At 43.7% G+C, this 23819-nt stretch overlaps 1 protein-coding gene across 2 annotated transcripts in view; it reads right to left on the bottom strand.

Annotated features, from left to right (window-relative positions):
• Positions 1 to 18033, bottom strand: part of Spats2 (spermatogenesis associated serine rich 2) — a 71619-nt gene extending 53586 nt beyond the window's left edge. The window contains exon 1 of one of the 2 annotated variants that reach the window (XM_038342592.1): positions 17803 to 18033. The gene's annotated coding sequence lies outside the window, so the exon portion shown is untranslated. The remainder of the gene's footprint in view (positions 1 to 17802) is intronic. The other variant, XM_038342591.1, reaches the window with a different exon arrangement.
• Positions 18034 to 23819: the final 5786 nt, after the last annotated feature.

The following is a 23819-nucleotide window of genomic DNA, read 5'->3' as shown; positions in this document are numbered from 1 at the left end:
AGAATGAGACTCTTGGAAAAAATTTAAATATAAAAACGTCTGGCTCCAAGGTTTGTAGTCCACAAAACTAACAGTCTACATTTACTGGATCAGCAACAGTTGTAGAAAGGTCTTGGAAAACAAAAATCACGTTTTTCCTACTCCAATTGCCCTGAATGGCATATCCAGGTGGGATACATGGAGTTAATACACTTTTACATTCCCATAGAGTATTTTCCCTCTCCAGCTGGGAGAGATATATACTTTGTTAGACAGATACACACTTAGTTGTTATTTCTGTTTTTGCTTATTTATTATTTTATACTTATTTGTGTTTTGCCTGCATGTGTAGCTGTGTGAGGGTGTCAGATCCCTTGGAACTGGAGTTACACACAGTGTGTAAGCAGCCTGCTGTGGGTCCTAGGAACTGAACTCAGGTCCTTTGCAAAAGCAGCACGTGTTCTTAACTGCTGGGCCATCTCTCCAATCCCCAAGTCTCCTTCTGAAAGATGAAAATATAAACATTTACAATACAATGTGGTCAACAGGATGAACAAACTTTTAATTCAGACTTCTAGATTTGAATTTTGATACTAATACTTAAATTTTAACATTAAATATATTATTAACAACTGTGTAGAGGCTGGGAGACAGTTCAGGTGGCCAAGTATTTGCTATGCAATCATGGGACCTGAACTGGATACCTAGAACCCATGCGAAAAAGTCAGGAATAGTGGTATATGCTTATACTCCCAACACTAGGGAAGCAAAAACAAACAGATCCCTGGCCAACCAACCTAACCTAATCACTGACTGCCATTTAGAGACCTTGTTTCAGAAGGCAAGACAACGGAGACTTACCTCCACACATATGTGCACACACACACAGATTACAATATAAATAAGTGTACATGTATATATGTGTAAAGCATCAAGCATGTTGGATTGCTGGCAGCTAATTATAATCCTCATTTTAATACAATATAATCTATGAAACCATTATGAACTAGACTAGATGCCAGCTAGCTTTTCTGTAACAAGATGGTAATTATTTTAGCATTCTAAGTCATACAGTCTCTGTCATAACCAAATGCTGCTGCACTGTGGAAGCGGCCATAGTGGCAACACAGAAAGAGGTCAAAAAAAGGCATTTCATCACCTGGAACGGGAATTATAGACTGTTGTGAACCGCCAAGAGGGTGCTGAGAATTGAACACAGGTCTTCTTGCAAGAGCAGCAAGTATTCTTAAGCACTGAGTCAATTCTCCAGCCCTATGTATATGTATTTGTGTGTGGTGTACATGACCACGGAGGCCAGAAGAGGACATTCCTGGAATTCCCTGGAGCTAGAGTGCCAGGTAGTTGTGAGCTGACGAGTGCTGGGAACCAAACTCATGTTCTCTGGAAGAGAACGTAAGTGCTCTTAACCTCTAAGCCATCTTTCTAGACCCCTTTTTAATAGCTTAACATCTCTGAAAATCAGAAGCCCTGGATGGCCTGGTACTTGCTCTGTGTCAGGCTGGACTCTAAGCCTAGGCAGTGCTACTCCCTGTCTTTCCTAGTGCTGGGGTTACAGGTGACATCACAGTCTTTGTATCTCCATTTCCCTAATGAACATCTTTGGCTTGTTATGTCTGTTGTCTGTAATAAGATGCACTACTGTTTGTGTACTGCTGGAAAATCCAAACAGGCTTAAATGAGTCGTCTGCTGAAGGACCCTTAATACAGCCGAGAAGGTAGTAAATCAAACAAGGCATACTGTACAAGTCTGTAGTTCTAGCATTCAGCAGGCAAGGGAGCTGGAGAGATGGCTCAGAGGTTAAGAGCACTGACTGCTCTTCCAAAGATCCTGAGTTCAATTCCCAGCAACCACATGGTGGCTCCCAACCATCTGTAATGAGATCTGGGGCCCTCTTCCGGTGCTGCAAGCAGAATACCCACATAATATATAAATAAATCTTAAAAAAAAAAAAAAAAAAAAAAAAAAAAAAACAGAGGTACAGTGTGAGACAGCTCGAGGGGTATGGTGCGTGCTACCAAGCCTGAAAATGTAAGTTTAACCCCTAGACTCCACACAGTGAAACGAGAGAACTAACTCTCGCAAGCTGCCCTGACATCCACATGAACAACACACACATATACTTAAACAATTAATTACTAACAGGTAAATGGTTTTTAAATTTTATGTATTTATTATGTATACACTGTTTGGTCTGCATGTGTGCCTGCATACATAAGATAAAATACCTACACACATAAAATAAAACTCATTCAATCCAGTGGCATTGCTGGCACAGTTCATAGAAATAGGTACAGAGGCCTGGTGAAAGACAGGAGAGCTCAGGACAAAGCTAGGTAACACACAGAGAAAAACCATCAATAATCACTACTTGCTGAATGTATAAGATTCATACCATGTAGTCAAAGAAAATAACCAGATTAAGATTTGTGGTCAGCTATCTATACATTCTGCTTAAAACAACTACTCCACTCCAGATCACGGCATAATGAAATGAGCAGTCTACCTACCACCCTGTCAGAAAACAGCCATCAGTCCCAGGTGGCAGTTCTGCGCCAGCACGGTGATGCACTCCCACAATGCCGGCACTCAGCCGGTGAGGCTATGACGGACTACACACATAGTAAGGACCTGTGCAAGAAACAAACAAAAGATCCTCCCTGTAGGGTAAAATCCCCTTTCTTCTACCCTCTGACCAGTTAATAAAGCCATACTGTAGCAGCAGAAAGATCACAGTGAAACAGGGCTGGCAGTTGGTGGAGTCCTTGCCTACCATATTCTCCAGCACCAAGTATGGGTGGGGAGAATAAATGCATCAATGACCAGTATCATTAAATATAAAAAGTGGGCTTCCCCAAAGACTTCCCAAAAGTATTCTAATTGTGTCATTTATAAGAAACTGTCTCCTAAAAGGGCAGAATGAAGGAAAACTTGTCTAAGTATCAGTGTAAGTCGATGGTGACTAGATGTCTCCCTGAGAAACTTGGCTGGGCAGGGGTTAGTCACTGTTACAGCGTTGTTAAACACTACAAGTCCACTGTGATGTTCTGTCTTTATTGAAAGCACCCCTTTAGTGTTTACTCTTCCTTTAAATAAGCTAAGGTATTGGGAGCCAGAGTCATTTGGTTCTCTAACTAACAGCTGCTAGACCCTTCCCTTATCCCCCACCAAACTTCAATGGTGGACAACACTCACACAGCACTAGCTGCTTTGAAGTTTCTGTGGCTGCCTTGAGGAATCTTCATAGCAATCACAGCTGGTTGCTGCTTAAACAGGCACCGCCCCAGCCACGAGTGTTTGAAAACTAGTGCTAGACATGTGCATGCCACCATGGGCCTCAGCGGACGCTAAATGACCCTGCAGCTATTTCCATCCAGGCTAGAAGAGAAGCAGGTCCTCTGAAGCAAGTCCCTTCAACATGGGGGACTGTAGTGTGATTGGCACAGAGTCTTGATTTACATGAGGGTCTCGCATGATCGGTGCAAACACCCTTGCCACACACACCCTTTCTGGCTCTGTAACCTTTGCAGCTGGAACATTTGGCCCAATAAAAGATGGGCTGATGCACAACTGTAATCACAGTACTCCAGAGGCTGAGGCAGGAAGATGAACCCAAAAGAACTAGAAAATGGAGGTCATCAACAAGACGAAGCCTGTGAGATTCTCGATGAAGCTGAAACATGAACCTATAATCACTGGATTAAAGAATGGAACACAGGGCCATGGAACAATGACCAGAATAGATATCAATCAGCACGAAAGCATGCTGGAAAATAACCTGCACAGTAAGAAACACCAAGTATTTGAGGAAACAGCACTTAATTAATCTACTCTACCAACAGTTTGCCAGTGGATACCCTACTTGTGGATGTTGGCTCTAAGAAAGGAGGCTGCTGCAGGAGGCAGAGGCAGAGGAAAAGGATGTGGTCTGGCAGAGGAAAAGGAACTCCTAATCAAAATGCCTCTCACAATTACTATTCCAAAGGCTTTTTTTAAACTGGTTTTTTATTATTTACTTATGTTTTATTTTATATATATGTGTATGTAATTGTGTAGGCTTATGTGCCCAACATGCATGCAGGATCCTGTGGAACAGAAGGGGGCATTGGATCTCCTGGAACTGGAGTTACAGAGTCACCATGTAGGTGCTGGAATTTGAGCCCAGGTCCTCTAGAAAAGCAGTCAATGCTCTTAACCCCTGAGCTATCCCTCCAGTTCCAGTTTGGAAACCTTTTTCTCTGTTTGTGTATACTGTCTGTGTATCTGCCATGTGTGTATGGATGCCCACAAAGGCCAGAAGAAGATCCTCGGGGGCTAGAGTTGCTACGAACCAAACTGGATCCTTTGGAAGAGAAAAAAAGTGGTCTTAAATACTGAGCCATCTCTCCAGCCCCAATCTGGTATATTTCTTATACAGGTTCTGTCTTTTTTTGTTATTTTGTTTTGTTTCTTGAGACAGGGTTTCTCTGTAGCTTTGGAGCCTGTCCTGGAACTAGTTCTTGTAGGCCTCAAACTCATAGAGATCTGCCTGCCTCTGCCTCCCTAGTGCTCCCACCGCCCAAACTGTTTGTCAGTTTTTAATAAATATAGACATAAAGGGAAGAAGAAAAAAAACTTCAAGTGATCTTTTACTGGCCCCTTTTTTGGTTGTTATTGCTGAGGATAGAATCTAGACCCTCACATACATCAAGCAACCATTGAGTACTCTCACATTACAAAGACTTCTTGGTTTTGGTTGTTGTTTTTAAAAATTGAGATAGGGTCTCATGTAGTTGAGACTGACCTTAAATTCACTACATAGCCAAGGCTGACCTTGAATGTCCTCTACCTCCCCCCCCCACTGAGTTCTGAGGTCAAAGGTATTCGTCACAATGCCCTGCCCTTTCTAGCCTACTTCTGTCCTTTACCATCAGTTGAGCGGGTTGGGCTGGAACAAGAAAGGATAGCAGAAGCAGCAGCAGTGTTAGCAGGCTGAAGACAGCAATAGTGACATTGGAGGGGCAGCAGCAGCCGCAAAAGGGTATCTGTCCCTGAGCAGAGGCCTCAGGGACACCAAGGGACAAAAGAGGAAGAGAAACTGCAGGGCCTGGTCACTGGAAGACTTCCAAAGAGCCAACGCTAAAGAGCCAAGGAGCTCAGACACCTAAGACTGACCTGAGTCACAGCACCCTCACTACAGGGCCACGGTTCAGTACCTGAGGCCTAGGCAAGAGCTACTGGACTGTGCCGTCTTCTGTTCCTTGCTGCTGTAGCTTCCTGCCTGCCACACACTGCTGCTGGAAGCTGAGCTGATGATTAGCTGGCTGCCAAGTGATCACACTAATAGCTGTTAGAGCCCAGAGCAATAAGCTTCAAGCAGACTGCCTAAAACTGTGTGCTGATAACTTCTAACACTTAGGGCATCAGAGCTTATAAAAGTCTATGAGTCCACCAGTCCAACCTAGAACCTGGCACTCCATGGCTCGAGGACTGTCAACACAGAAAGAGCTTTTCTTTGCCTACCCACAATTCCTCCTCCACATTAGGACCCCAGCCAACTGACTGATAACAGAGGCATTGGGGATGACTCAGACACTGATGATTTAGGACATTAAGAGCAAAATATCAACACTGACAGTTAAAACTTTAATTGAGAGCCGGGCGGTGGTGGCGCACGCCTTTAATCCCAGCACTCGGGAGGCAGAGGCAGGTGGATCTCTGAGTTCGAGGCCAGCCTGGTCTACAAGAGCTAGTTCCAGGACAGGCTCTAGAAACTACAGGGAAACCCTGTCTCGAAAAAACCAAAAAAAAAAAAAAAAAAAAAAAAAAAAAACTTTAATTGACAATATAGATTTTGTGGCCTCACCTCCTAATTTGGAAAATGTAACCACCACTTCCTGCCAATGCACGTAACAGATAGCAGATGTAATCATAACTGTAGGATCAGCTAATATTTACTGAGTACAAACCATGTACAGTAACAGAGCCAAGTGTTCCTAGCCACTGGCTCAATAGTCATACAGAATCTGAAACAGCAGGATAAAAGCCTAAACCTAGTGCCAGGCCAGTCTTGTCAACAGAGACCTGTCTCAAAATTAATCAATTTAATTAATTCTAGAAATGAAAAAAAGACTTCAATATGCATTCCTCTAAAGAAAATACAGAAAGAAAAAAAACACATGACAAGACACTCAACTATGGGCTGGAAAATTAGATTTCATGATGGCAAAGAGTACTTCCTGCAGAGGACCGGGGTTCAGTTCCCAGCACATGTGGCAACTCACAACTGTGGGCCACTCCAGTTCCAGGGGATCCGGTGCCCTCTTCTGTTCTCCATGGATTGCTGCGTGCACATGATGCACATAAACCAAAGAAAATAAATAAATAAATAAATAAATAAAGATGCTCAACATCACTAGTCAGTAAAGAAATGCAAATCAGAACCAGGCAGTAGTGATGCACACCTTTAATTCCAGCACTTGGGAGGCAGAGGCAGATGGATCTCTGAGTTCTAGGTCAGCCTGGTCTACAAGAGCTAGTTTCAGGACAGGTTCCAAAGCTACAGAGAAACCCTGTCTTGAAAAACGAAAACAAAAACAAAAACAAAACAAAACAAAAAAACCACAAAATCCCACAAAACCCACACAACTACATACCACTTCACACCTAAGATGTCTACAGTAACAAGCAGGCGGGTGGAACAGGAGCAGGGCTACAGAGGATGTGGAGAAATTAACGCTAGTGCAACATAAAATGGTGCATCCGTGGAAAACTACATGGTAGCTCCTCAAAATCCTAGTCTCGAATGCCTACTCAGCTCGTCAATTCCACTCAGCTGTAGATGGATCCAAAAGGACTGAGAACAGGCACTCAGCCGAAAGCTCAGGAAAGCTCACTCAGACAACAGCTCAGGGAGGCTCGCTCAGCCGAAAACTCAGGGAGGCTCACTCAGCATTTCTTTTTTCCTATTTCTTTTTGTTTTCTGTTTTTCAAGTCAGGGTTTCTCTGTATAGCCCTGGCTGTCCTGAACTCTCTCTGTAGACTATGCTGGCCTGGACTACTCTCAGAGATCTGCCTGCTTCTGCCTCCTGAACGCTGGGGTTAAAGGTATGTACCACCAGCACAGTATCTCACTATATATCCCTGGCAGGCCTAGAACTTGCTAGGTAAACCAGACTGGTCTCAAGAACCAGAGTCAGGCGGTGGTGGTGCACGCCTTTAATTCAGCACTTGCGAGGCAGAGGCAAGCAGCTCTCTGAGAGTTCTACAAGAGCTAGTTCCAAAAACAAACAAAAAAAAAAAACAATCTGTCTGCTTCTGTCTCTGAATGTTGGGATTAAAGGAATGACCCTCAAAGCACTTTTCATAATAGCTAAAGGTAAAAAATGACCAATAGTCAAAAGAGAAATAAAATATGCCATCCATATAAAATGAATAGCATTTAGCTATAAAAATGAGTAAGAGCCTGACAGAAATACTGTGAACTATAATACTATTCAATAGATTTTCATTTTGGGTATCAAACGGCAGTCCTCTTCAGCTGAGGCAAGAGGATCAGAAGTGTGACTGCAGCTCTGATTACATAGGGAGATTCTGTCTCAGGAGAGAGAAAACTATTTATAATGACACTTATATATACAAATGCTACAAGGAAACCCATTACACTGTATATTTACTCTAAAAAATTAATACAATTAATAATCTTTAAAAGTTAGGTATGATTATAATTCTGAGACTGGAGAGATGGCTCAGCAGTTAAGATCACTGGCTGCTCTTCCAGGGGAGCCAGGTTTGGTTCCCATCACCTACATGGTAGCTCACAGCCTTCTTTAGTCCCTTGAGCTCCAATACCCTCTTTTGGCCTCCAAGTATGACAGACAAGTACACTGTATACAGATTGCATGTAGACAAATATCCATACACATTAAATTAAAAAAAAATTTCTTACCAAAAGCAATCTACAGATTCAACGCAATGCCCATCAAAATCCCAGCAAAATTCTTCACAGACCTCTAAAGAACAATACTCAACTTCATATGGAAAAGCAAAAAACCCAGGATAGCCAAAACAATCCTGTACAATAAAATAACTTCTGGAGGCATCACAATCGCTGACTTCAAACTCTACTACACAGCTACAGTACTGAAAACAGCCTGGTATTGGCTTAAGAACAGACAGAAGGACCAATGGAACCAAATAGAAGACCCAGATATCAATTCATGCATCTTCAGACACCTGATTTTTGACAAGGAAGCAAAAAATTTAAAATGGAAAAAAGAAAGCATATTTAACAAGTGGTGCTGGCATAACTGGAAATCAACATGTAGAAGAATGAATATAGACCCATATCTATCACCATGCACAAAACTTAAGTCCAAATGGATCCAAGACCTCAACATAAAGCCAGCCACACTGAACTTTATAGAAGAGAAAGTGGGAAGTACACTTGAATGCATTGGCACAGGGAACCACTTCCTAAATAGAACCCCAGCTGCACAGACACTGAGAGAAACAATTAATAAATGGGACCTCCTGAAATTGAAAAGCTTCTGTAAAGCAAAGGACATGGTCAACAAGACAAAACGACAGCCTACAGAATGGGAAAAGATCTTCATCAATCCCACATCAGACGGACGGCTGATCTCCAAAATATACAAAGAACTCAAGAAATTGGACATCAAAAGAACAAATAATCCAATAAACAAAATGGAGTACAGACCTAAACACAGAACTTTCAACAGAGGAATCTAAAATGACTGAAAGACACTTAAGGAAATGTTCAACATCCTTAGTCATCAGAGAAATGCAAATCAAAACAACTCTGAGATTTCATCTTACACCTGTAAGAATGGCCAAGATCAAAAACACTGATGACAACTTATGCTGGAGAGGTTGTGGGGAAAAGGGAACACTCCTGCATTGCTGGTGTTCCCACCAAGCTGGTACAACCCCTTTGGATGTCAGTGTGGCGATTTCTCAGAAAATTAGGAAACAGCCTTCCTCAAGACCCAGTAATACCACTTTTGGGTATATATCCAAAGGATACTCAATCGTGCCACAAGAACATGTGCTCAACTATGTTCATAGCAGCTTTGTTTGTCATAGACAGAACCTGGAAACAACCCAAATGCCTCTCAATTGAAGAATGGATAAGGAAAATGTGGTACATTTACACAATGAAGTACTACACAGCAGAAAAAAAGTAACGACAGCTTGAATTTTGCAGGAAAATGGATGGAGCTAGAAAACATTATTTTGAGTAAGGTAACCCAGACGTAGAAAGACAATTATCACATGTATTCACTCAAAGGTGGTTTTTAAACATAAAGCAAAGAAAGCCAGCCTACAAACCACAATCCCAGAGAACTTAGACAACAATGCAGACACTAAGAGAGACATACATAGATATAATCTACATGGGAAGTAGAAAGTAGAAAAAGACAGGATCTCCTGAGTAAATTGGGAGCATGGGGACCTTGGAGGAGAAATGAAGGGGGGAGGAGAGACAGGGAGGGGAGCAGAGAAAAATGTAGAGCTCAGGCTGGAGAGATGGCTCAGCGGTTAAGAGCATTGCCTGCTCTTCCAAAGGTCCTGAGTTCAAATCCCAGCAACCACATGGTGGCTCACAACCATCTGTAATGAGGTCTGGTGCCCTCTTCTGGCGTGCAGGCATACACGTAGATAGAATATTGTATACATAATAAATAAAATGAATATTTAAAAAAGAAAAAAATGTAGAGCTCAATAAATACCAATAAAAAAATAATTAAGGCCATGTATAGTGCTCTCATACCTGCAACGCCAGTACTGGCTAGAACAGGAAAAAAACTTAGTTAAACACCAGCCTGGTCTACAAAATAAGCTCTATGGGGAGAACCTATCTCAAAAGACTAAAAGCCAAAACAAAAAAACTTCAGTTATCAAGAAAATTAATAATAAAAAATTAATAATATGCTTTCTCTATTTCACAGTGGCCAGTAGAATATGTAAGAATTCTTCTATATTCTCGGTTTCATTGTCTAATCAAAGATGTAGGGCTGGAGAGATGGCTCTGCAATTAAGAGCAGCACTTGGTGTTCTTACAGAGAAGCCAAATTAAGTTCCCAGCACCCACATGAAGGGTCACAACCAACCATCTGTAACTCCAGTTCCAAAGGTCTGATAGTCTCTTCTGACCTTCAAGAGCACCAGCCATTCTCATGGCACACAGACACATATGCACGCAAAACCCCTAAATGCATCAAATAAAAATAAAACTTTTAAGGGGCTGGAGAGCTGGCTCAGTAGTTAAGAGCTCTGGTTGCTCTTGTAAGGGCCCTGGGTTCAGTTCTCAGCATACATGTGGAGGCTCACAACCATCTCTAACTCCAGTTCCAGGGGATCTAAGTCTGACTAACCTCCACGTGCACACGATGCGCATATCAAACACCCACACACATCAAATAAATAAAACTTGTTTAAAAGAAAGAAAACAAAATATTATATAAGTGAACCTTATTATAAACACCATCAACCTAATAAGAAATTAGGCAAGCCATCTCAAAAAAATGTTTGAATCTAACCTAACATCAAGTCTCTGGGTCTAAGCTAATGCTGACTTAGTCCTACGGTGGCTCTACATCATCAACCACTCAGAACATAAATACATTAGTTGTAAACAAATTCCATTATTTTCATTAAGTACAACAGACTCAGTGGGTGTGGTAGTACACACCTTTAATCCCATCACTGGGGGAAAGTCTGTGAATTCAAGGCTAACTTGGTCTACACAGCAAGTTCTAGGCCAACTAAAACTGAACAGTGAGAATCTGTAACAAAATTAAATTTTTTAATTCATTAATTAAAATATAAATGTAACAGAGTCCCTTATGCTGAGATCCTTACATAAAGGGTTTGTTCAGAATATGCAGGGAGGCTTACAAAGGCAATTTATTATTCTGCCACACACTAATGCATACTTAGAACTTAGGTAACAGTAGGCCAGCTAGACCCAGCTGTGTGCTGACCACAGACCAAGTGGGTAATTCAAAGGAGAGTAGTGCTCTACAGTTAAAAGTAGCCTTACAAGGGCTGGAGAGATGGCTCAGCGGTTAAGAGCATTACCTGCTCTTCCAAAGGTCCTGAGTTCAATTCCCAGTAACTACATGGTGGCTCACAACCATCTGTAATGAGGTCTGGTGCCCTCTTCAAGCATGCACGCAGACAGAATATTGTATACATAATAAATAATATTGAAAAAAAAAATTTGGTGTCCTCTTCTGGCCTGCAGGATACACGCAGGAAAAACCCTGTATACATAACAAATAAAAATAGAGAGAGAGAGAGAGAGAGAGAGAGAGAGAGAGAGAGAGAGAGAGAGAGAGAAAAGAGTAGGCTTACAACAGTGGCGAGCCAATTATCACTATCCAGACCCACGTATTCAACACAGAAAACACTACACATTTTACAAAATGATGTTTTCACTGCTACCCAGACCAACAGGAACTAATAGCAGCAGTATTTTCAAGTTTAAAATGTTCTTTCATTTATATATATGTGTACACACACACACACACACACACACACACACACATATATTCTGCTCAAATACATACTGAAGCTCACTCAAAACCCACTCCTCCGAGCTGCCATGCTATACACGAACACTGACAGTAAATACTGGCCTCTGGAGAATCCTCACTAGTCAGAAACCTAAGAGATTTTTAAACTTCAAATATGTAAAATAGTTCAGGACCAATTCAAGTATCAAGCAGTTAGCCTGAGCTTCAGATAGATGCCTCCAGAGTGACTGTGGCCTAACTAAGTTTCCACAATGCTCCTGGCAAACAGCATAGAAACCTACAGCCACTTTGAGGCCCAATGCTCACAGGTAAGAGGTAGGAATAATTAACTTCCGAAGGACATTTAGAAAACAAGAAGATGGGAGGTAAGACCATCCTAAGGGACATTTTGCTTTATATTTGGTTTAATGTGACGATTCATATCCGTCAGAAAGAAAATGGAATCAAATTACAAATATTTGAAGTAGCTGGGTGTGGCATCGTACATCTGTAATCTCAGGATACTGAGGCAGGATTGTCTCAAATTTCCAGGTCAGCCTTGATAGAACAACCTAGACCACACAGTAAGACCCTGTCTAAAAACAAAAGCAAAACTGAACAAAAATTTCAAGCATATGCCAGCAGTCAGATCATTTTCAATGAATGAACTAGATATAAAAGATCAACAATAGGCTGGGCATTGCTGGCGCACACCTTGATCCCAGCACTAGGGAGGCCAAGGCAGGCAGATCTCTGTGAGTTTGAGGCCAGCCGGGTCTACAAGAGCTAGTTCCAGGACAGCCAGAGCTACAAAGAGAAACCCGGTCTCAAAGCAAACAAAAACAAACATACAAGCAAAAAAGATCAATAGTAACCAGCAACTGATATGTGTAAAACCTCTTTAAATGAAGAAAAAAATGTTTGCCCAAGCAAGTGTACCAGAAATTTGCTACTTATTGATGCTTTTTTCATATAGGTACAACACTCTGAAGATAGCATCACATTTGCATATGTGGATAAAAAGATCTATATACATAAATGGTCCCTTCTACATCAGAAAGAAGAAAACTGAGAAAAAAAACATTTTCTTTGAAATCATTTCTACAAGTGTTCTGCCAGTATAAACAAAGTTAGTGAGCAAGCACCACCTTATACATAAGGTGGAGTGCTATCTTCAGGGGGGCAAGCAATGAAATTACCAGCGTGAAATAACTAAACTTCCTCGAAACAAAATGCAGAGCCAGGCACATGGCACACGTCTGAAAGGAAAACGGAAGAGGGCAACACTGAGCTCACGGCCAACCCGGAAGACTGTCAAGACTGTCATGGTGGCACACACCTTTAATCCCAGTGGATATGAAGTTAGAGGCAGGCAGATCTCTGAGCTCAAGGCCAGCTCCAGGACACCCAGGGCTCCACAGGCCAACCTAGACTCCATACTGAACTCCATGCCAGTTTGGGCTACAGAGTGAGCACTTGTCTCACAAAACAAGCAGATAAAAAGAAGGTGGAGCTGCACCGGCTTATCATCCCAGCACTTGGGTAGGAGAGATGGGAGGATCAGGAACTCAAAATCATCCTAAACTGCATATTAAATCTGAGGCCTGCCGGGCGGTGGTGGCTCATGCCTTTAATCCCAGCACTCGGGAGGCAGAGGCAGGCGGATCTCTGTGAGTTCGAGGCCAGCCTGGTCCAGGACAGGCTCTAAAAAAAAAAGCTGCAGAGAAACCCTGTCTTGAAAAACCAAAAAAAAAAAAAAAAAAAAAAAAAAAATCTGAGGCCTGTCTGGGCTACATGAGACCTGGTGTCAAAGGAAAGAAAGTTTCTGGATATGGTAATTCTTTGTTGTGGTGGTGTGTTTTGTGAGATAGTCTAGTGCTATAGGTTAGGCTGAACTTGAACTAGAGATTCAGTCTTAGGACTTAAGACTCCAAAATTTTGGATTGAAAGTACAAGCATCATACCTCAAATAAACAAAAGGCAGTGTGGCAGGATGCAGTAGCGAACACCTGGTCTCAGCTATCTAGGAAATGCGAAAAAAGCTGGGTGGTGGCACATGCCTTTAGTCCCAGCACTTGGAAGGCAGAGGCAGGTGGATCTCAGTGAGTTCGAGGCCAGCCTGGTCTACAATACGAGTTCCAGCACAGCCAGGACTGTTAACCGTTACACAAAGAAACCCTGCCTTGAAAAAGAGAGAGAGAGAGAGAATGAGGCAAGAGGCTTATTTGAACCCAGGAATTCAATGGTATATTGCATATGGCCCTAAATTCAATCCCCAGTGCACATGGGCATGTACACACACACATACTCTCACATTGGTTGGGGGGGGGGGTGATAATACAGGATTCCATTATCTATGAAATACACAGAGTAGTCAAATTCATGGAGGTAGATAGTAGAACGGTGACTGACAGGCTTGGGGGAATAAGGAGTTGCTGTTTGATACACAGGAGTTTCCCTTTCAGAAGAAAAGAGTTCACGAGATAGCTGATGGTGTCCAGCCATGTGAAAGCACCTAATGCCGTGGTCTGCACATCTAAAATGGTTAAAACGTCCTCTAATATGATTCTGGTTCAATAAATAAATAAATTAAATAGTAAAATTTTGCAGTATGTTTGTTTGAGATGAGGTATCACTGTGTAGACCTGACTGACCTGGATGTATAGTTTACCACAGGAAAAAAAAAAAAAAAACAACAAACCTTGTGGCAAAATATCAAGGAAAGCAGGTGACCAGGCACACTTCACTGTCTAGAGCCCAGATGATTCCCCAGAAAGTCAGGGCCTCACTACAAAGGGGATGGAGCTCTCACTGACACTGAGCACACACACTGAGTGAGCAGCGCAGCTGCCAAGGCTGAGTCCTAGTCTACAAGGTCCTTCGGTCACATGGTCACATAAGGAGTGGACTCCTCCTTCCCTGAAACAGAACAAACACAAGCTTTACTTCAGTCTCCAGGGAAAGCAGCAAGACTGATATAAGCAGCTGCACTTCTAAGAGAGACGTAAAGCGGTTCAAACGAACGGTGTCTTTTCCATTCCCAGCTTTAATGTGGTGGTCCTGCAACGGGAAACTACAATTTAAAAAATAATGTAAATTTCTTTAGATGCCAATACTGAGTGACTATATAGTTTAGCACACGAAACACATAAAACCTCAACAAAAGAAGACTTTCGCGTCCCCTCTTCCCCTATCCCCTCCCCATTAGTAACTAGCCTCTGAAGCCTGATCAGGCTCCCTGGATCGTGTGTGCTGATGTTTTGGCTGGTAACCCACAGCACCTTCCTCAGGCCCCAGCTGTTTCTGTGTTCTACTCATTCAGGGTTTCTAACAGCATCTTGTCTATATTTAGAAGTAATGCCAGTATCAACTGTGGGATCAACAGGTGCTTGGAGAGCACTTGAGCACTGAGCAGTTCTCAATTGTATTCCCGAGATACTTAGTTCTGGCTCTGCCCCTGCTGTCTTGACTTCTGTAAGTGTGAGTACCATGTGCACTACATCAACTAAACAGAAAAAGTGTGATCACAAGGCAAATCTTAGTGAGCTGCTTGTAGCATTAAAACTAGAATCTAGAAACTTTAAAACCAAAGGAGCAATACATTTTCCAAAGATTCTACAGATGGGATTGTTTGCCTACGAACCAATCAAGCAAAAGCGTCGTTTGCATCAGTCAGACGCGGTGGTTCATACCTGTAATCACAACATCTGAGAGGTTAAGACAAAAAGATTAAGGAGAACTTGGGCTATATTACAAGACCAAAAAAAAAAAAAAAAAACAAAAAACAGACGATGGCAGGGGATGGGAGGCAAGAAGGAAACAAATTACTATTATCATATTGGACTCAAGTTAAAATCAGATCATACTGCTTTTTAACAACCAAGATAGGGAGTATAGTAGAGGCACTTGAGAGATGGCTTAGCAGTTGAGCTCTTCCAAAGGAGTTTGGCTCCCACATCAGGAAGCTCACAGCTACCTGTAACTCCTGCTACAGAAGATCTGACACCCTCTTCTAATCTACAACATACACACTGCAGACATGCGTGCACACAGACCAGACACATGTCTTTTTGTTGGAAAGTATAAGGGTGGTTTACACCAGTTCATTCCTGCGATTCCAACAATTGGGAGACTGAGATAAGAGGATCACACAGAGTTCCAAGTGAGTCTGGACTTTAGTAAAAGCCTGTAAAGTTTAGCCAGGCATGACTGCTTCATTGGCCCAAACTGAGCCTGAGACAGAAACAATTACTATGAATTACAGACCAGATATAGAGTGTTGTTATCATCTCAAAAATAATTTTAATTGAAGTACAATTAGAGACATGACAAATGGCTCTAGTGGCTAAAGGCATGGACTATTGCAGAAGATCAGAGTTCGATTCCCAGTAGCCACTTCAGGACGCTCAAAACTGACTTGTCTCTCCAATTCCAGAGAATTCAACCTCCTCTTCTGGTCTCTGGGGCACTGCGCTCACATGTACAAAAACACTGACATATATAATTTAAAATAATAAGTAAGATTTTTCTCCCAGACAGTGTTTCTCTGTGTAACAGCCCTGGCTGTCCTGGAACTTGCTCCGTGGACCAGGCTGGACTGAGCTCACAGAATGCCTGTCTGTCTCTGTTTCCCAAGTACTAAGATTAAAGGCATGCGCCACCACCAATCCAGCAAGAATTTTTAAAAGTGTAATTTAAGATATGATTCTTGGATATTTATAAGGTAGCCTAATGTTGCTTGCTATTAGAAACATAGCTGACACGCCTTTAATCCCAGCACTCAGGAGGCAGAGGCAGGCGGATCTCTGTGAGTTCAAAGCCAACCTGGGCTACAAGAGCTAGTTCCAGGACAGGCTCCAAAGCTACAGAGAAACCCTGTCTCAAAAAAAAAACCAAAACCAAAACCAAAAAAAAAGAAAGAAAAAGAAAAAAATAAAATAAACATAGCTGAAAAATATAAAAAGCCCAGAAATTTTTAGTTTAGATGAGTCAGCAAAAGGTAACACCTCACAAATGAAAAGCTTAACAGAGATCTATGAATACGTAATGATAACGACAACTTCAAACTCTGCAATCTTCTAGTTAGTGCTGTATCAGATTCTGTCTTGAAATGCAAGTATCTAGAAAATACAAGTCCAGCATAATGGCCCATACCTGTAATCCCAGAATTTGGGGAGTCTGAGGCAAAAGACACTTCAAGAGGAACTGGGTTACACAGTTGGTTCCAAGCCAGCCTGGGCTACTGAGCAGGACCCTCTAAAGGGTGGGTGGGGGAGAAGTAGATACAAATTCCACAACCCAGAAATACTTTCTCACAGTATTCCCAGTATTCACAGTATTCCACACCTTACCTCAAACTGGAAGGTACTCAGGCAGCTGGATCATTAGGAATTAGCACCCACTGAACAATTTCTCAAAAACCCCAATTCTCTTCCCCAAGCACAAAACCAAAATTAGATGGCTTATGAACATTTCTCAGTGGAAACAAAGAACAATTAGATTTCCATCACAGCTTTCCACTCCAAACACCTTGAACTCTGCAGCATTAGTGACCTCACTCCTAGCAAGATATTTCTGGTAATGTGTCCTCTCCGGCTTCAATAAATACAGAAAAATTAGTAGTCTGGTGAGCTGATCGGGAATAAATATTGCAGTTTTGCCTTACAATAAAATTGCCTACAAATAATTATAAAATTATTGAAAGACTGGCTAGCATGGCTTTGCAAGGGGCCAAGTCTAAAACTAGCCCACTTTCTAAAAAGATCCAATAGTGCACTTATCCGATACTGTGCTTTAATTCAAGACCGAACTCTTTGCCTTCCCAATTCTCAAATTCCGAAATTGTTCTTCTATCCTTTAAGTCCCATGACGGCACTTGCGTCCTAAGGACCGCAGACACCCAAGCAGAAGGTTTTTCATCCATGCTCATTTCGCTATACTTCACATTTCGAATTACCCATTATTTCATTCTTTTCGAGCACACTCGTAGTTTCCTAAAGCCAGTACCGCACACGCTCAAGCCAGAGCCCCCCTCACTCCATTGTTTCTCCGGCCTATCCTTTGAAAACTCCGCAACTCGGACCCGTGTGCTTCGCTCGCCCCTTTAACCCCACAAACCCTCGGCCCTCTGCACGCTGCAGGTCCCGAAGGACTCACGGTCCCCCTCCTCTCGGCACCCCACCCCCCAACAACTGCCCCTTCCCTCTTTTCCTTACCTCGAGCCCCCGCTCCACCTCTGGCCCCTCTCACCCCGCCACCCACTTCACCCAACACCCTCAGCCTCACCTAGCCCGGGCTCCCCGCAGCCGCCGCGTCCCCCAGTTCCGGGCGCTGCGTCCCGGACGCTCCTGGGTCTGGGATGAGGAAAGAGCCTCCGCCTCCTCCTCGTCCTCGTCTCCGGGAGCTGCTGCCGCCGTCGCTACCGCGCTCCTCCCCGAGCTCGCCTAAGGCCCGCCGCCGCCCCGCCCCCACGGCCGCCTTCCCCGCTTCCCTCGTCCGCCGGGCGGCGGGCAGAGACTCGCAGGCGCGGCTGCGGCCGGAGTGCCCGCGGATCCACAGCGACCCTCGCCCGCACTCGCGCTGCTCGCCCCTCGCCCCGCCTCGGAGCCCGCGCGCGCGCGTGCGCCCCAGCCAGCCAGAGCGCAGGGCGCGTACTCGCGCCGGCGCGACGCCGCTGCGCCGCGCGCGAGGAGGTTGCGGCCGAGAGGCGCGCGAGGGAGACCTGAGCCGGGGAACCTGGCGCGAGAGCGCGAGAGCGCGAGAGCGCGAGAGCGCGCGGCCGGCGAGGGACGCTGGGCGGTCGGGTTACCGCTCGTCTCGGGCGCTCGTCCTTCGCGCCGGGTTCGCGTGCCCGAGTTGCGGGAAGCCGGGGAGCGGGTCAAGGGCCAAACGAAAAGGAACGGCAAATGAGTGGGAGCGCGTCTGCGTGCGGGACAGCCAAAAGGCTAGGTGAAGCGGCCGGGCTAAGGGTGGGCGATAGCGCGCCCATCAGTGAAGAGCCGAGCGGGAACTGGCGGAAAGAGCCGAAACTCTCCGGAGGTGGCCGAAGGTTTCCAAAGGGGCACCTAGCGCTTTTTGCTCCAGGTCCGCAGGGAGGTCAGTCCTCTCGGGCCCTGTACTATTACACTGCTCACGACTACGCCCTTTAACTTTGACCCCTTCCAGACTCACCTTCTGCTCCTAAAGGTCATTCCAGAGCCACGGGCCACTCAGCCTGGTGGAAGAGGGTCAGATCAGGAGAGAGGATGTACAGGCGACAACCTCACATCCCTCAACGTGGCAGTATTTAGTAACGCCTGCTGTGGAATCTTTCTGTTAAATACCGATCTTCGTAATCAGTACTCGAAATCTCCAACTTCTCTAGGACCAGAATCATCTCTAGTATTGATGATGTATCTTTTGAGTTAGCGTCTTACGGGTTGGCTGGTCAAGAGAGGGGATATAGAAGGAGCTCACTCAGAGGCATGTCCAACCCACATGCAAACAGAGGAACTTTCTTTAAACATGAGATCTGTTGTGGCGATTATTTTTAAAGTCTGGATTATGAGGCAGGCGAATCTCTGAGTTCAAGTCCAGCCGGGTCTCTATAGTGAGTTCCAGGTACCAGGTTTTATGTTCCTTAACTTTGAATGGGTAAGAGCTAATTAGATTTGGAGCCAAATCAGTTGTGGTGATACACATCTGTAAGTCCAATTCTCATCGGCTGAGAGTGAAGAAAGGCCAGGTTTCAGACCAGCCTTATACTACATAGTAGGTTCTAAACCAGCCTGAGATGAAGCAGAGGCTGGAGAGATGGCTCAGTAGTTACATTCACACACACTGTCCTTGCAGAGGGCCTGAGTTCAGTTCCCAGGACCAGGTTGCTCATAACCACCTGTAACTCCATCTCTAGAGTTTCCTACACCCTGGCCTCAATGGCACACCTGCACTCCTGTGATACAGACACATACTCATAATTAAAATAAAAATAAATTTAGCAGCCAGGCCGTGGTGGCACATGCCTTTAATCCCAGCCCTGGGGAGGCAGAGGCAGGTCGACCTCTGAGTTCAAGGCCAGCCTGTTCTACAAAGCGAGTTTCAGGATAAGCTCCAAAGCTACAGAGAAACCCTGTCTCCAAAAACAAAAACAAAACAAAACTGAAGTACAATGAGCCCTAGCTAAAACATGCCCAATCTATTCCAAACATAATTTTACAGATTTAATAGGCAAACGGCAGAGCTCAATTGCTAAAGTGTTTGCCATACAAGTATGAGGATCAGAACTGTTCAATTCCTAGAACCCTCCTGGCAAAAACAACAAAACAAGACTGGTGGCTTAGACCTGTTATCTCAGCATCAGGTGAATTCTAGAGTGGAGATGGGAGATTTCCTGAGGCCTACCTTCTAGCCAGCCCAATCTACTCCGCACATCCCAGGACGGTCTCAAAACACAAAAGATGAGCTAAATTAGGTGTAGCAGCACATACCTTCAATCCCAGCACTCAAGAGGAAGAAGCGCGTAGATCTTTGTAATTAGGAGACCACTTCTTGAGCTACATAGTGAGTGCCAGGCTGCCAAGGCTACTCAGTGAGACCCTGTATCAAATAAATAAGTAAATAAATTTGACCCAGCACCCACATAAATAGCCAGGTTAGGTGCACAAGCCTATAGCTCCCACATTAACAGGCAGGGACAGGTAGATCTTGAGAGCCCGCTGGTTAAAACAGTAAGTTTACCCTTCAGTAAGAAACCTTTTTCTCATGGTAATACAGCAGCCCCAGAGGAAGACACTGCATGCCCTGCATGTGTGTGCAAGAATACAAATACATGCATGCTCACAGACATGCAGCTCATACATGCACACACAAAAGGCCTGGCCTGTTACGTCATGTTGCCTCTTCTAAAAATATTGTGTACTGGGGAAACTGGGAAAATTTAATGACTTATTTCTCTTACTCTGTGTGGGCACACGTGCACTTGCCCCTGTCCCACCTCCCATGTTATTGTGGAAGTCAGAGGACAACTTAAGGGAATCAGTTCCTCCTTCCGCCATGGGTCCAAGGGATTGAACTCAGGTCACTAGACTTATCCATGAGTGCCTGTACCCTGTGTGCCATCTCGTCGGTCCTAAGGGAAAAACCTATTATATGTGTGCAGCTCTTTCGAGAAAGCGAGAGTTTTGTGGAAAAGAAAGAAGAGCACCAGGAGATGGAGTGCCTTTAATCCCAGGCAGACGTAGGGGAATCTCCAAATTCCAGAAGTCAAGCCAGCCTGGTCCAGAGTGAGTTCCAGGACAGCTAGGGCTACTAGGGAGAAACCTGTCTCAAAACAAAACAAAAACAAAAACAAAAAAAAAAAAGGAAAGATCGAGAGCACGTGATATGGTGCATAGTGGCTCATGCAGGTACCCACACTTTGGGAGGATGGGGCAAGAAATCATGAGTTTGAGGCCAGCCTGAGCTACTAGCAAGATCCTGTCTCAAACCAGGTTTACACAGTGAGACCCTGTCTCAATATTAATATAAGTATATATTAATATAAATATAAATTAAAAAATTTGTTATTGTTGTCTTGCCCTTTGTGGGTACCAGGTCCACACATACACAGACATACAGGCAAAACACTCAAACAAATAAAATTAAATATTTCTTTAAAAAAATAGGTGTATTTTGCATGTATATATGTCTGTACATCACATATATGCAGTGCCTACAGAGATCAAAAAGACCAAAAAAGGCTGTTGGATCCCTTGGAACTGGAATTAGAGTTTGTAAACTACCATGTGGATGCTAGGAATTGAACCCAGGAATTATTAGTATTCAGGCATCTGTACTGGCCTGCCCTTGGGGTCCTGACAGGATATGCCCCCAGCTGCAGCCACTAAGAAGACCTCCCGTGAACATTCACTACATTTCCTTATAAAAGGTAGGCCTGGTCCACCTCCTGTTCCTCTCTCCCCCTTTCCTGCCCTTCTTCCCTCCCCCTCCCTTTCTCTCTGCTTCTCTGCGTGCCCCACCCCCATCCCCGCTTCTGCCTCTCTTTTCTGAGGCTCCTGTCTCCAGAGGCCGGTCTCCCCCACTTTCCCCTTTTTACGTTCTCTTTCCCCTAACAAAAACCCCTTCCATGTATGTGAACTCTGTCGCACAATGTCTTCCTCTTGCGCACTGCATTTTCTTTTTAATTACACCACCAGGTCCTCTGAATTAATTCATGATATTCTGTTAAGGGACTTAATTAACTTAGCACTTAGCATATTACAGATAACAAAATTGAGATCCAAACCGGGCATAGTGGTACACACCTGTAATTCTGGTATTTGGGAACCTGCTTTAAGTTCAAGGGTAACTTGGCCTGTGTAGCAAGACACTATATCAAAGATCAAAAAGCAGGGAGGCTGGAGAAACGGCTCAGCAAGTTGAGAGCACTGGCTACTCTTCCAAAAGTACCTGGGTTCAATTCCCAACACCCACAACCATTTGTACCTTCTGTTTGAGGGAATCCAACACCCTCATACCGACAAACATTCAGGCAAAACACCAACACTGTTGGATAATATACATAAAATAAAAATAAAAACAGCGGGTCTGGGTATATATCTCACTTGCCTACCATGCTGGAGGCCCTGGACTTAATCTCCAGCACTGCAAACAAATACCTTCAATTTAACCTTTAGTGTATTTGTCCCTATGTGAAAGAGGTGAAATTAATACTGCTCTACTCTGACCTGGGTTTTGATTCTGACATTACCAATAATTTTGGAATATTACACTTCAATAGTAGACACCGACCTGAAATTTTAGCATGCTCTTTCCTTTCTACATTCTGTCATATTTTTGAAAATTAGCCAGGCAAGGCCAGGAACACGGCTGAGTAGATAAAAGTGATTGTCTCAAAAGCCTGATGAGTTGGATCCATGGAGGCATAGTGAAAAGAGAGAATCAGTGTTGTGATGGGAACAGCGGGCTGCTTCCCACCACCCGGCTAGCTTTATCAAAAATAATTACATGGAAACGTATTCATTTAAACATTGCCTGGCCCATTAGTTTCAGCCTCTTATTGGCTAATTCTCACATCTTGCTTTAACTCATATTTAGTAATCTGCGTAGCACCATGAGGGGTGGCTTACCAGGAGAGATCTTAACCTGTGTCTGTCTTGGAGAGGAGAGGCATGGCGACTGCCTGAGGCATCTGCCTGACTCTGCTTTCTTTCTCCCACAATTCTGTTCTGTCTACTCCGCCTACCTAATTTTCTGTCCTATTAAAGGGCCAAGGCAGTTTCTTTATTAACCAATGAAAGTAACCTCCTCCATCAAATCAGTTCCTGAATGTTGTCCTATGACCTCTCTATGTGTGCTGTGGCATGCATTCATCCATACAAACATACCACACACCACCATTATCATCATACACACACACTAGTAATAATAAATAAAATTTAAATAAAAATAGCCAATCTTGCTGGGCGATGGTGGTGCAAGCCTTTAATCCCAGCACTCAGTAGACAGAGGCAGGCAGATTTCTGTAAATTCAAGAAATTCAAGACCAGTCTGGTCTACAGAGCTAGTTCCAGGTCAGGCTCCAAAGCTATACAGAGAAACCCTGTCTCAAAAAACAAACAAACAAACAAACAAAAAAGGCCAACCAGAGTGGAGTATTCATATAATTTCAGCATCTGGGTGGTTGAGGTGGAGGACTATAAATCTAAGGCTTGCCTACCTGCTATAATTTATAAAACTCTCAGTACATTGTCTCATTTGATTGTCTCATCATTCCTATGATACAGGCAACATTATCCCCATATAAGAAATGAGAAAACTAAACCCCAAAGTTGTTAAATAATTTATCCAAAATTACAGATTTATTAAATGCTCTGTTATTTGCTTTGGAGAAGACAAATCCTGCCCTTAAGGAGTTTGGTGAAGTTAAAGAAATACTTGTAAACATGAGAAAGTCAATCGCGTAAGAAAATCTTGAGAGACAGGCACAATTTAGACAAGAATACTAAAGGAATTCAAAGGGAATGATTATTGAAGGCAAAATTAATCAGTGAAGGTTTTACTCAGGGATAAACCTTAAGCTAGGTCACAAAAAGAGTGCAAAGTTTCAGACTAGCAGCGGGGACTAGGAAATGGGGGTGAAAACGAGAGGACAGCAGAAACAGCCAACACCCTGAAGGGTCTCACCAGCCAGATGCTCGCAGGAGGTCACCTGCCTAGAGGACTGAGTTCCTACTCTCCAGCCGATGGACAAGCACAGCTTAAGCAGTCACAGGCTTTCAAATTCCAATTATACGGAAATGCAGTAATTTTAAACTGCTGCTGGG

Source organism: Arvicola amphibius, chromosome 9 (genome assembly GCF_903992535.2).
Source record: "Arvicola amphibius chromosome 9, mArvAmp1.2, whole genome shotgun sequence".
In the NCBI taxonomy this organism is placed as follows: Eukaryota; Metazoa; Chordata; class Mammalia; order Rodentia; family Cricetidae; genus Arvicola; species Arvicola amphibius.
This window is presented reverse-complemented; position numbering and strand designations above follow the sequence as displayed.